We start from the raw sequence: 12,924 nt of genomic DNA on the forward strand, positions 1-12,924 counted from the left end.
GGATAGCAGAGAACGTCCTTAGCATTTTCCCTCACTTCTTGGGCAGACCAGATCCTTAGATATGCCATTTTAGAAACTGTATTTCATCCTGTAAGCATTACATGGCAACGCAGGAATTTTGATAGAGCACAAGGCTGCGGGCAAGAAGGTTGTGGGTTCACAGACCACTGTGGACAAAAGTAGGGGTGGAAAGATCTAGTTTATAGTAAAAGCATTGACTGAATCTATTGTCGTATTTGCAGGTCAGAGAAAAAAGTCTTATATAAACATTTCATGCAATTCAACGTCATTTTACATATTAGCAGAATAATTTTTAATACCACACACATTACCAAAATTACAGACTAATGGACAGAGAGATAGGCCTACGTGTTACATCTTATATTTATCTAATGCAAAATCAGTGTGTCTTGTTTGCAAATAATTAATTCTGAGACATCATTAGGAGTCTGAGCATGGTACTTTAAAAAGTTAGGCCAAACTTTCCATGCCAGACAGTAGACCTACCGACACAGAAAAATGTAAGCTTTAACTGCTGGCTACTCCTCTTCTTTAACTCAATGAGAGAAGGCTTTAAATGTTTCCCTAAAAGCTGTCTGGGTTTAAACATCTTCTATTTTACATAAAGTGAATAGCTTAATAGTGACAGAATTAGATTACTTCCCAAGTAAAATCATTGTTTCCCTCCTCGGCTATAGAAGGTTGTAGCTTAGCCACTGAATGTCAAAGAAACAACACAATTTATTTTTCTTCACAACCAAGCCCTCTTGTTGTTAGTAAAGTCTAATTAAAATGAAGATGTTGAAATGAATTATGCCTACTTAAATTTGCCTACTTTCAGCACCATGAGCAGTCCATTTCAGATTGATTGATTGCTTCAAGTTTCAGCACCACAATGTAAATTACTCAAATCTGGCTCATTGTTAGGTCAATAACTCTGATAAATACATCATGGACAAGAAACATGTTGTTTTTATTAAAATAAATTATATACTGAACAAACATATACATGCAACATGCAACAATTTCAAAAATTTTACTGAGTTACAGTTCATATAAGGAAATCAGTCAATTGAAATAAATTCATTTGGGCCTAACCTATGGATTTCACATGACTAGGCAGGGGCGCAACCATGGAAAGGCCTGGGAGGGCATAGGCCCACCCACTTGGGAGCCAGGCCCGCCCACTGGGTAGCCAGGTCCAGCCAATCAGAATGAGTTTTCCCCACAAAAAGACTTTATTACAGACAGAAATACTCCACAGCTTCATCAGCTGTCCGGGTGGCTGGACTGCCAAATTCTCAAAAACGACATTGGGAGCAGCTTATGGTAGAGAAATTAACATTAAATTATCTGGCTACAGCTCTGGTGGACATTCCTGCAGTCAGCATGCCAATTGCACGCTCCCTCAAAACTTGAGACATCTGTGACAAAACTGCACATTTTAGAGTGGCCTTTTATTGTCCCCAGCAAATGGTGCACCTGTGTAATGATCATGCTATTTAATCAGCTTCTTGATATGCCACACATGTCAGGTGGATGGATTATCTTGGCAAAGGAGAAATGCTCACTAACAGGGATGTAAACAAATTTGTGCACAAAATTTGAGAGAAATAAAATAAGGATTTTGTGCGTATTGGACATTTCTGGGATTTTTTATTTCAGCTCATGAAACATGGGACCAAGACATTACATGTTGCATTTATATTTTTGTTCAGTATAGTAGTAGCAAGCTATCAAAGTTGACCTCCGGTCCTCCTTCTCATCTTCCTGCTCTCTTATAATTTCTCAATCAAGTTTGTACCAACAGGTGTAGCCTATTGAATATCATTGTAGAATAGGCATATGCATAAAATGCATCCTCCAATTGCAACGTCTTCCTAAGCCCACACATATTGTCAGAAGAAACATTTATATTTCTAGCACCCTCAAACACCAAATTAGACATACCTAATTTGAAAAAATGACCTGTTAAATGTCCAAACTGCATGCCAATCATTTGATCTCAATCAGTTTCATGGGAATATGCATTTAGATATTCTTGAATTACTGTTTCATGGGCAAATTAAAGGAGATGGTGTTAAACTATTAGCCTTTGTCTGCCTATTTTGTTTTAATCAAAGCATATATCCTGCCTAGTTGCACGCACTGTTAAATGACTGAGGAGGTGTTTTTGGTTGAACATATTATAGGCCTACTATGCTACGGTAGGCTAGCCTTTATACTATTATATCAATTTCTGTTATGTAAAATAGTAATTAATCATTGTGATCTTGCGAGATATTGATTCTGCTTTGATCTAACTTTACTAAACGAGCACCATTGTGAGAAGTGATAATCTTCTATTTGTAATAATAAGTGATGAGTAGGACTAGGCAACAGATCTTGATGAGGACTATTTTAAGCGATTTGAGCGCCCTTCAAATCGTGGCTGAGGAGGTAAACAAGTGGTCACGTCGTTCTGGGTTCCACTGCGCAAGAGGGATCCTATGGAGTTTTATGAACATCAAGGCAGGTATGCAGTGAATTTGGATCCTAGATCTCGTTGGTGTGATGATAAGGTTCATGCGGTGGATCAGTTTGTTTGCATACGCAATGGAGGTGGTACATTTCTGTAAGGTAAGAACTCAGAGAGTAAGGCGAGTTCAAGTGTTTCTTAGGTCTATATGAGCCCCAAGTCCATAACAAACTGTTTTGAGGACAGCCGTTTTAGCAACCCCTGGTAGAGTTTTCTGTCTGTGGCTGTTCTTGTTATGTCGGATTTGGCCCGCTCAAAGTGGTCAAGCCTCGGACCGACAGGCCTCTGCACACACAACCACAGTTATTCATAATTCACACCACCGCCAAAGAGAGAGAAGAAGGAACAAAACACTATTTACCTATAAGCTGCAATAGCCTACATATTTATTCAGTTTGTTATTCTATCGTTTTCATGGAATTTTTTGTGGTAATTAAATATATTTTATTTAGAATTGATCAGAATTAATTTTCCACAAATATATTTAGCAACTCCGTGTATTCTCAAATTGAAAAAAGCGAGGGAGTGCCACTCCACCGCACTTCAGCAGCACTACATCCCTGGCAGTGTGTAATGCAGCCTAGTTTTATTTACACCATCCCAGCAGCTATCTTAGAAATATAACTTTGTGGTCTATAGCCTACATTTGATTGAGACCACACTAAATAGCCTATAGGCACACTTGATATTGTACGCCCAGCAGAGAATCAGAGATGAGAGGCAGCATCAGGCACACATCGATATATAGCCTTTTAAGCAAGTAATTCTAAAACACTGAGAAATATTGCAATTTCATCCATTACAAATTACATGTTCCTCCCCTGGACTAGATTTAAAAAATACTAAACCCTTCCCTTGACTGAAATTGAAAGAGCATGACCCTCCCCCATTTTCCTCCAGGTACCCATTAGGTACATTTCTGTCCATCCCTTATAGTTGAAGACTCTTCTTTGAGTCATAAAAGTGCATTACAATTGCTCAGGAACTGGAGAGGTGTGTGGCCACTTGGAGACACCAGTTAGTCCTCTCACTCAAAACATTGTAACTTTTTTGTCTTATGCTGCACCTACCCCACATTTTCCAGGAATAGTTTTATGTTACTGAATGTATCCAGAGTATTTTTAGATTTCTTTATCAACAAATGTGGCGAAAGTACAGTAAATATAAAATTAAAATTAAAATCAACAGTGTAATGGTTGGATTCAGTCTTGTCAGGTGAACTATTGTGTACTCACCTTTTGGTCTAATTTCCCCATTATCTCCAAACCTTTCCCTTTCATTTGCTACCATGGTTATACATTTGCTTTTCGTAATTTTCTGTAAGAAACATATACATTGAGCCCTATCCATATACACTACCAGTCAAAAGTTTGGACACATACTCATTCAAGGGGTTTTCTTTATTTAAAAAAATGTTTACATTGTAGAATAATAGTGAAGACATCAAAACTATGAAATAACACATATGGAATCATGTAGTAACCAAAAAAGTGTTAAACAAATCGAAATATATTTTATATTTGAGATTCTTCAAATAGCCACCCTTTGCCTTGATGACAGCTTTGCACACTCTTGGCATTCTCTCAACCAGCTTCATGAGGTGGCCACCTGGAATGAATTTCAATGATCAGGTGTGCCTTCTTAAAAGTTAATTTGTGGAATGTCTTTCCTTCTTAATGCGTTTGTGCCAATCAGTTGTGTTGTGACAAGGTAGGGGGGGTATACAGAAGATAGCCCTATTTGGTAAAAGACCAAGTCCATATTATGGAAAGAACAGCTCAAATAAGCAAAGAGAAATGACAGTCCATCATTAATTTAAGACATCAATACGGAACATTTCAAGAACTTTGAACGTTTCTTCAAGTGCAGTCGCAAAACCCATCAAGCGCAATGATGAAACTATCTCTCATGAGGACCACCACAGGAATGGAAGACCCAGAGTTACCTCTGCTGCAGAGGATAAGTTCATTAGAGTTACCAGCCTCAGAAATTGCAGCCCAAATAAATGCTTCACAGAGTTCAAGTAACAGACACATCTCAACATCAACTGTGTGAATAAGGCCTTCATGGTCTAATTGCTGCAAAGAAACCACTACTAAAGGACACCAATGATAAGAAGAGACCTGCTTTGGCCAAGAAACACGAGCAATGGACATTATACCGGTGGAAATCTGTACTTTGGGCTGGAGTCCAAATTTGAGATTTTTGGTTCCAACCGCTGTGACTTTGTGAGACGCTGTGTGGGTGAACGGATGGTCTCCGCATATGTAGTTCCCAACGTTAAGCATGTAGGAGGAGGTGTTATGGTGTGGGGGTGCTTTGCTGGTGACACTGTCTGTGATTTATTTAGAATTCAAGGCACACTTAACCAGCATGGCTACCACAGCATTCTGCAGCGATATGCCATCCCATCTGGTTTGGGCTTACTGGGACTATCATTTGTTTTTCAACAGGACAATGACCCAACACACCTCCAGGCTGTGTAAGGGCTATTTGACCAAGAAGGAGAGTGATGGGGTGCTGCATCAGATGACCTGGCCTCCACAATCACCCGACCTCAACCCAATTGAGATGGTTTGAGTCGAACTGCAGAGTGAAGGAAAAGCAGCCAACAAGTGCTCAGCATACAGTGGGGAGAACAAGTATTTGATACACTGACGATTTTGTAGGTTTTCCTACTTACAAAGCATGTAGAGGTCTGTAATTTTTATCATAAGTACACTTCAACTGTGAGAGACTGAATCTAAAACAAAATCCAGAAAATCACATTGTATGATTTGTAAGTAATTAATTTGCATTTTATTGCATGACATAAGTATTTGATCACCTACCAACCAGTAAGAATTCCGGCTCTCACAGACCTGTTAGTCTTTCTTTAAGAAGCCCTCCTGTTCTCCACTCATTACCTGTATTAACTGCACCTGTTTGAACTCGTTACCTGTATAAAAGACACCTGTCCACACACTCAATCAAACAGACTCCAACCTCTCCACAATGGCCAAGACCAGACAGCTGTGTAAGGACATCAGGGATAAAAATTGTAGACCTGCACAAGGCTGGGATGGGCTACAGGACAATAGGCAAGCAGCTTGGTGAGAAGGCAACAACTGTTGGTGCAATTATTAGAAAATGGAAGAAGTTCAAGATGACGGTCAATCACCCTCGGTCTGGGGCTCCATGCAAGATCTCACCTCGTGGGGCATCAATGATCATGAAGAAGGTGAGGGATCAGCCCAGAACTACACGGCCGGACCTGGTCAATGACCTGAAGAGAGCTGGGACCACAGTCTCAAAGAAAACCATTAGTAACACACTACGCCGTCATGGATTAAAATCCTGCAGCGCACGCATGGTCCCCCTGCTCAAGCCAGCGCATGTCCAGGCCCGTCTGAAGTTTGCCAATGACCATCTGGATGATCCAGAGGAGGAATGGGAGAAGGTCATGTGGTCTGATGAGACAAAAATAGAGCTTTTTAGTCTAAACTCCACTCGCCGTGTTTGGAGGAAGAAGAAGGATGAGTACAACCCCAAGAACACCATCCCAACCGTGAAGCATGAAGGTGGAAACATCATTCTTTGGGGATGCTTTTCTGCAAATGGGACAGGACGACTGCACCGTATTGAGGGGAGGATGGATGGGGCCATGTATTGCGAGATCTTGGCCAACAACCTCCTTCCCTCAGAAAGAGCATTGAAGATGGGTCGTGGCTGGGTCTTCCAGCATGACAACGACCCGAAAAACACACAGCCAGGGCAACTAAGGAGTCGCTCCGTAAGAAGCACCTCAAGGTCCTGGAGTGGCCTAGCCAGTCTCCAGACCTGAACCCAATAGAAAATCTTTGGAGGGAGCTGAAAGTCCGTATTGCCCAGCGACAGCCCCGAAACCGGAAGGATCTGGAGAAGGTCTGTATGGAGGAGCGGGCCAAAATCCCTGCTGCAGTGTGTGCAAACCTGGTCAAGACCTACAGGAAACATATGATCTCTGTAATTGCAAACAAAGGTTTCTGTACCAAATAATAAGTTCTGCTTTTCTGATGTATCAAATACTTATGTCATGCAATAAAATGCAAATGAATTACTTAAAAATCATACAATGTGATTTTCTGGATTTTTGTTTTACATTCCGTCTCTCACAGTTGAAGTGTACGTATGATAAAAATTACAGACCTCTACATGCTTTGTAAGTAGGAAAACCTGCAAAATCGGCAGTGTATCAAATACTTGTTCTCCCCACTGTATGTGGGAACTCCTTCAAGGCTGTTGGAAAAGCATTCCAGGTGAAGGTGGTTGAGAGAATGCCAAGAGTGTGCAAAGCTGTCATCAAGGCAAAGGTGGCTACTTGAAAAATGTCAAATATAAACTATATACTGATTTGTTTAAAAAAATGTTGGTTACTACATGATTCCATATGTGTTATTTCATAGTTTTGATGTCTTCACTATTATTCTACTGTGACGATCCCGGCTGTCTGAGTCGGGTCCTGTCTGGTGACTAGTGTTCCTGCTCGTAATCTCCAGTTTCCCGAGGGTTCGGGAACGCTCCGGGGAGCGCTCTGGTTTCCTGATCATCACCCTTCTTAGGCTCTGGCCCAACATCCAGTTCCTGCCGGATCGTTAGCCATGAACATCTCTCACCCGGAACCTTCACCCAACCTCTGCCTGATGGTCGGCGGCTGCCGAGCCAGTACCGGACCAACCACTGCACCCTCAACAACCCATCCACGCCACCCGCTCTGTTCCCTGGATTATTCAGCCTCACTCGGAATCTATTAATAAACACTCACCTTTGTCTCAACGTACCTTGTCCTGGTCTGCTTCTGGGTTCTGGCTTAGTTAACCGTGACATCTACAATGTAAAAAATAGTAAAAAATAAAGACAAACCTTGAAAGAGTAGGTGTGTCCAAACTTTTGAATGGTACTGTAGGTCTATTCCCACCAGTGGTTAAAGTGGGCTTTTTTTTTATAGATCTTGCCTCTCCCTAAACAGCAAGAAGCAGATTGTACAGTCAACGTTCCTGACAGTTATTGACTATGGTAACACAATTTACCAGAATGCAGCAGCCACTACTCTTAAACCGTTGGATGCCGTCTACCATAGTGCTCTTCACTTTATCACAGGTAATTCGTTTTAATACGAATAACTGCATCCTGTATCAAAAGTTTGGCCGGTCCTCATTAAAGTCCCGTAGATCACTTCACTATTCCCTTTCTGTTTACAAAGCTCTACTACACAAGCTTCCGACTTACCTAACTTTGTTGTTGAAATATAAAAACATGAGTTACCAATCCATGAGTTCCCAATCCCATTCAGAGGGTTGGTTAACTCTCGTGGTTTCGAATTAGGTAAATCTGCCTTCAGTTTTAATGCCCCTCATTTTTGGAATAACCTGCGTCTTGATTCCTGGTGTCGCTAGCGCAGTTTAGGAGTCTGTTGAATTTGTTAAATGAGAATTGTATTTGTTTTGATTAAATGTAAAAATGTATTGTGGTCAACAATTGTAGTAAAAACAATTTTTTTACCTGTGTTATAATTATTTGTTAATTATTTTTGCAATGTTTGTGTTTTTGTTATCCTCAGGTCACCATTGAAAATGAGACCCTTATCTCAATGGGCTCTCCTGATTAAATACAAGTTCAATAAATAAAATAAAAACAAATCAAGAAAATAATCACTTATGTTATGCTGTAGAACTTATGCTATATTTTGTAAAGATGCATGAATATCACTTAACTCGAAAGGATTAGACTTGTACAGTAAATGCATATAAAACTTATTGTAACTTTTTCTGTTTAAAAAATAAATACAAATCGACACATTTATTACAAGCCTAACAATATTTTATATTTTGAATCGCAGATACTCATAGTTGCCCTTTGATAACTGCTTTAAAATCATTAGATATGACAGCCTTTCTGTTCGAATAACTCATTCTGTCTTGTAATAGGCTGTGCGACCATAACATTTCAATAATTATGCCGTGTGTTGTATGGCTACATCTACCTCCTGTTTGATTTGTTCATATTCAGTCAAAGATCGGATCAGAATCACTCAAAGCTGTGTAGCATAGTGATTTCCCTATGCGTACTCCTGTGTACACACACCCGGCACACATATTGTACCATGACGATGCTGTCTGTATGGTAATCACCCTAGAAGTATATTATGTTTCATTTTTTTCTCATAACGCTCATCATAACACGGTAATGTAGAGATGATCTTTTTCCCTGTAAGGATATTAATATTGAGAGACAGAGAGAGAGATGTTGTGTGATAAAGTGTGAGCGTGTGTATGTTTCCGGTCTATTCATACCCTTAATGAAGCTCTTGAGGTGACATGATCGTAGTGTTGTGGAAATAATTGTTTTCCACAAATGATCCAGCGCCCACCCTTGGGCCAATTAGTGACAATTATTCAAATGTGTGTTGCCTGGATTAATGACAGAGAGAAAATATTTCATGACTCCAGCTCAAAAGGGAAAGGAGATATTCTTGTTCAAAGTTTGGTGGGGGACAAAAAGTATAATTTGCGGAGAATGTAATGGGCCAAGCTGGGAAAGTTGTTGCTCATGAGATAGCCTCTGCCAAGTCCCCAACAACCGGATGTTCCGGTTTTCAGGGGAAATGGAAGAGAGCCTGTGATGTGACTTCTGCTTTTGGTAGTTAACAAGGCGACGTTCCATCTTAACTCCTCCTCCACATTTACTGGATTGGTTAAAAGTGCAGAAAGAGAACCTCCCCTGACAGTTATTTTTCTTCTCGTCAAAACCAGTATGTTGGGGATCTAGTTTCAGGTGTTTCTTTTACATCTGCTACGTTAGGTTACCCATGAGGAGATGCATAGATGTACAAAATGTCATGACTGTAGCTCAAACAGGACAGGCGATATGCTTGTTGCCAGCCAGCCAGTCATTCTCAGCCGCATACACCCTCACAGCAGAGCTGGGTCTAGCCTTGTCTGGCAGCGAAACAGTTCATTCAGCCTCATGTACACCCTTTTTAAAAAACATATCTGATATGGCTGACTTGTTTGAACAAATGTTGTTTCTACTGACAATTGAGATGTACAAACTATGGCATAAGGGAACGACGAGCGGATAAGAGGCAATCTGTAATTTCAATTAAGACATTAATGGACGGACATAGTCAATATAACTATTTGTTCAGCACTTTTGAAATGTACAGCGACAGAATTCAGAACATGGGCCGTACTTACGGTATTCTCCCTATACACCAACTCAGAACCGTAGGATAAATAAAGGGGGCATATAAGCAGACAATGAAAGCTCTTCAAATATTAAATGATGACATTACTCTAAAACAGGCTATAGGCTACATGTGCACCACCAAGTCAGAACAGTAAGCTAAGTTATGAGGAGGAAAGGGACCAAATTATTAGGGTGAGGCACATGGGCTACTAACAGCTTACTATACAACATACACTTAGTATTACTTTCTTAGCTACAGTATACATATCTCCCTGGCATATTACATAATTTACAATGCCTTGCAAAAGTATTCATACCCCTTGGCGTTTTTCTATTATGTTGCATTGCAACGTGTAATTTAAATGGATTTTTATTTGGATTTCATGTAATGGACATACACAAAATAGTCCCAAAAAAGTGAAATGAAGAAAATCTATTGTTTAAAAAAATTCGGAAAAGTGGTGCGTGCATATTTATTCACACCCTTTGCTATGAAGCCCCTAAATAAGATCTGGTGCAACCAATTACCTTCAGACGTCACATAATTAGTTAAATAAAGGCCACCTGTGTGCAATCTAAGTGTCACATGATCTAAGTATATATACACCTGTTCTGAAAGGCCCCAGAGTCTGCAACACCACCAAGCAAACGGCACCATGAAGATCAAGGAGCTCTCCAAACAGGTCAGGGACAAAGTTGTGAATAAGTACAGATCAGGGTTGGGTTATAAAAAATATCAGAAACTTTGAACATCCCACGGAGCACCATTAAATCCATTATTAAAAATGGAAAGAATATGGCACCACATCAAACCTGCCAAGAGAGGGCCACCCACCAAAACCCATGGAACAGACAATGAGGGCATTAATCAGAGAGGCAACAAAGAGACCAAAGATAACCCTGAAGGAGCTGCAAAGCTCCTTAGCGGAGATTGGAGTATCTGTCCATAGGACCACTTTAAGCCATACACTCCACAGAGCTGGGCTTTACGGAAGAGTGGCCAGAAAAAAGCCATTGCTTAAAGAAAAAAATAAGCAAACACGTTTGGTGTTCACCAAAAGTCATGTGGGAGACTCCCCAAACATATGGAAGAAGGTACTCTGTTCAGATGAGACAAAAATTTAGCTTTTTGGCCATCAAGGAAAACGCTATGTCTGGCGCAAACCCAACACATCTCATCACTCCGAGAACACCATCCCCAGAGTGAAGCATGGTGGTGGCAGCATCATGCTGTGGGGATGTTTTTCATTGGCAGGGAAACTGGTCAGAATTGAAGGAATGATGGATCACGCTAAATACAGGGAAATTCTTGAGGAAAACCTGTTTCAGTCTTCCAGAGATTTGAGACTGGGACGGAGGTTCATCTTCCAGCAGGACAATGACCCTAAGCATACTGCTAAAGCAACACTCAATTGGTTTAAGGGGAAACATTTAAATGTCTTGGAATGGCCTAGTCAAAGCCCAGACCTCAATTGAGAATCTGTGGTATGACCTAAAGATTGCTGTACACCAGCGGAACCCATCCAACTTGGAGGAGCTGGAGCAGTTTTGCCTTGAAGAATGGTTAAAAATCCCAGTGGCTAGATGTGCCAAGCTTATAGAGACATACCCCAAGAGACTTGAAGCTGTATTTACTGCAAAAGGTGGCTCTACAAAGTATTGACTTTGGGGGGCTGAATAGTTATGCTAGCTCAAGTTCAGTTTTTTTGTCTTATTTCTTGTTTGTTTCACAAAAATAAATATTTTCCATCTTCAAAGTGCAAATCAAATTTTACAAACCCCCAAAAAATCCATTTTAATTCCAGGTTGTAAGGCAACAAAATAGGAAAAATGCCAAGGGGGGTGAATACTTTCGCAAACCACTGTATGCAGCAGCATACAATACATTTTTGGACTCACCTTGTTGTGCTGTGCTCACTTGAACAGGAAGGTGGCATGGCGGTCCTTCTTGTAGGCAAATTTTGTCATCAAACTTTGTCATCAAAGTCTGGCATTGTATGGATTTATGGTGCTTTCAAGACAACTGGGAACTCGGGAAAAGAACAAGGTCGAATCATGACGTCCGTGATCTTCAGGTCGGTGCTCTAGAAAGAGGCCTGAGTTCCTGACTTGCAATTCCGAGATGGATGACCGTTAAAACGTATTTTCCCAGTCGGAGCTCGTTTTTTTCCGAGTTCCCAATTGTCTTGAAGTCATGCTGGATTGACAGCATGACAAATGTATTCAAACTTTTCTGGCACATGGTGTTGCATGTGAATGTTTATCCTTTTAAGCTTGGAAAAGAGACCCATAACCCAGACTTGGACCACACAACCACTCCACTGAATAGCAGGCTAGTGATTGCTTTGCAACGCTTGCAGTTAGCCACTGATTCCTTCCAAACCACTCATTGTTGAATTTGCGATTTCCAACTGTAATGTTTATGTCCAATGTCCGATAAGCACCGATACGTTTTATCTATAATTTCTCTTCATATGACTAGGATTGAAAAGGATTTGCCAGTAGATTGTCGACTTGATTCATGATGATGACTGCTTGTCTAACTTGCTAGCTAAGATTATGAAAGTATGATGTTGACATGATCAGTCCGATCAAAGCTACGGTAGATATAATGTGATTTGACGTCATTTTATCTGTGGCCAAAGACCTTGCGCCTTCTTGGATGGGCACTTCTAATATAAATATATGGCAGCACCCAAGGGGCTTGAATTTTCGAGTTTCCCCGTACATTTTGCGGTGATGTAGTGTCCCCATGAGTGACAGAACACTGAGCCAATCACGGCGTAACTAGAGAACATTACCAACCCCTACGCTCCTTATTTTCCTACGGCTGCCCCACCACAGAAAGCACTGAGCTAGGCTAAACACGTGCATTTTGGAGCTGCCTTACTCAAGAAAGCAAAAAAGAGACCATGTTTGTGTGCGGCTTTATTAACTCAATTATATTTTTTTAACATTGTTTGCAAACTGATATGTGACACGTATTAATGCCAAAATGACATGCAAAACAGGCAACCCAACAATGTTTTTGTCTTTAGCTAAACAGGTGGGGCTCAAAACAGGCTCTGCCCTACCAGCCCTGAATGACGGGTCACCACTGATTGTAACAATCAGGAGACAGTTGGGATTGCCTAAAGTGTAAATGTTATAGAATTACATATACAGTAGATTAGGTAATTCATAGGATCTTTGTGAAAAAT

General features: G+C 40.6%; 1 protein-coding gene across 1 annotated transcript in view; it reads left to right on the forward strand.

Annotated features, from left to right (window-relative positions):
* LOC121582250 (protein kinase C-binding protein NELL1-like) overlaps positions 1-12,924 on the forward strand; it is a 604,927-nt gene that overhangs the window by 563,276 nt on the left and 28,727 nt on the right. The gene's annotated exons all lie outside the window — the stretch shown is intronic.

Source organism: Coregonus clupeaformis, chromosome 15, assembly GCF_020615455.1.
Source record: "Coregonus clupeaformis isolate EN_2021a chromosome 15, ASM2061545v1, whole genome shotgun sequence".
Lineage (NCBI taxonomy): Eukaryota > Metazoa > Chordata > Actinopteri > Salmoniformes > Salmonidae > Coregonus > Coregonus clupeaformis.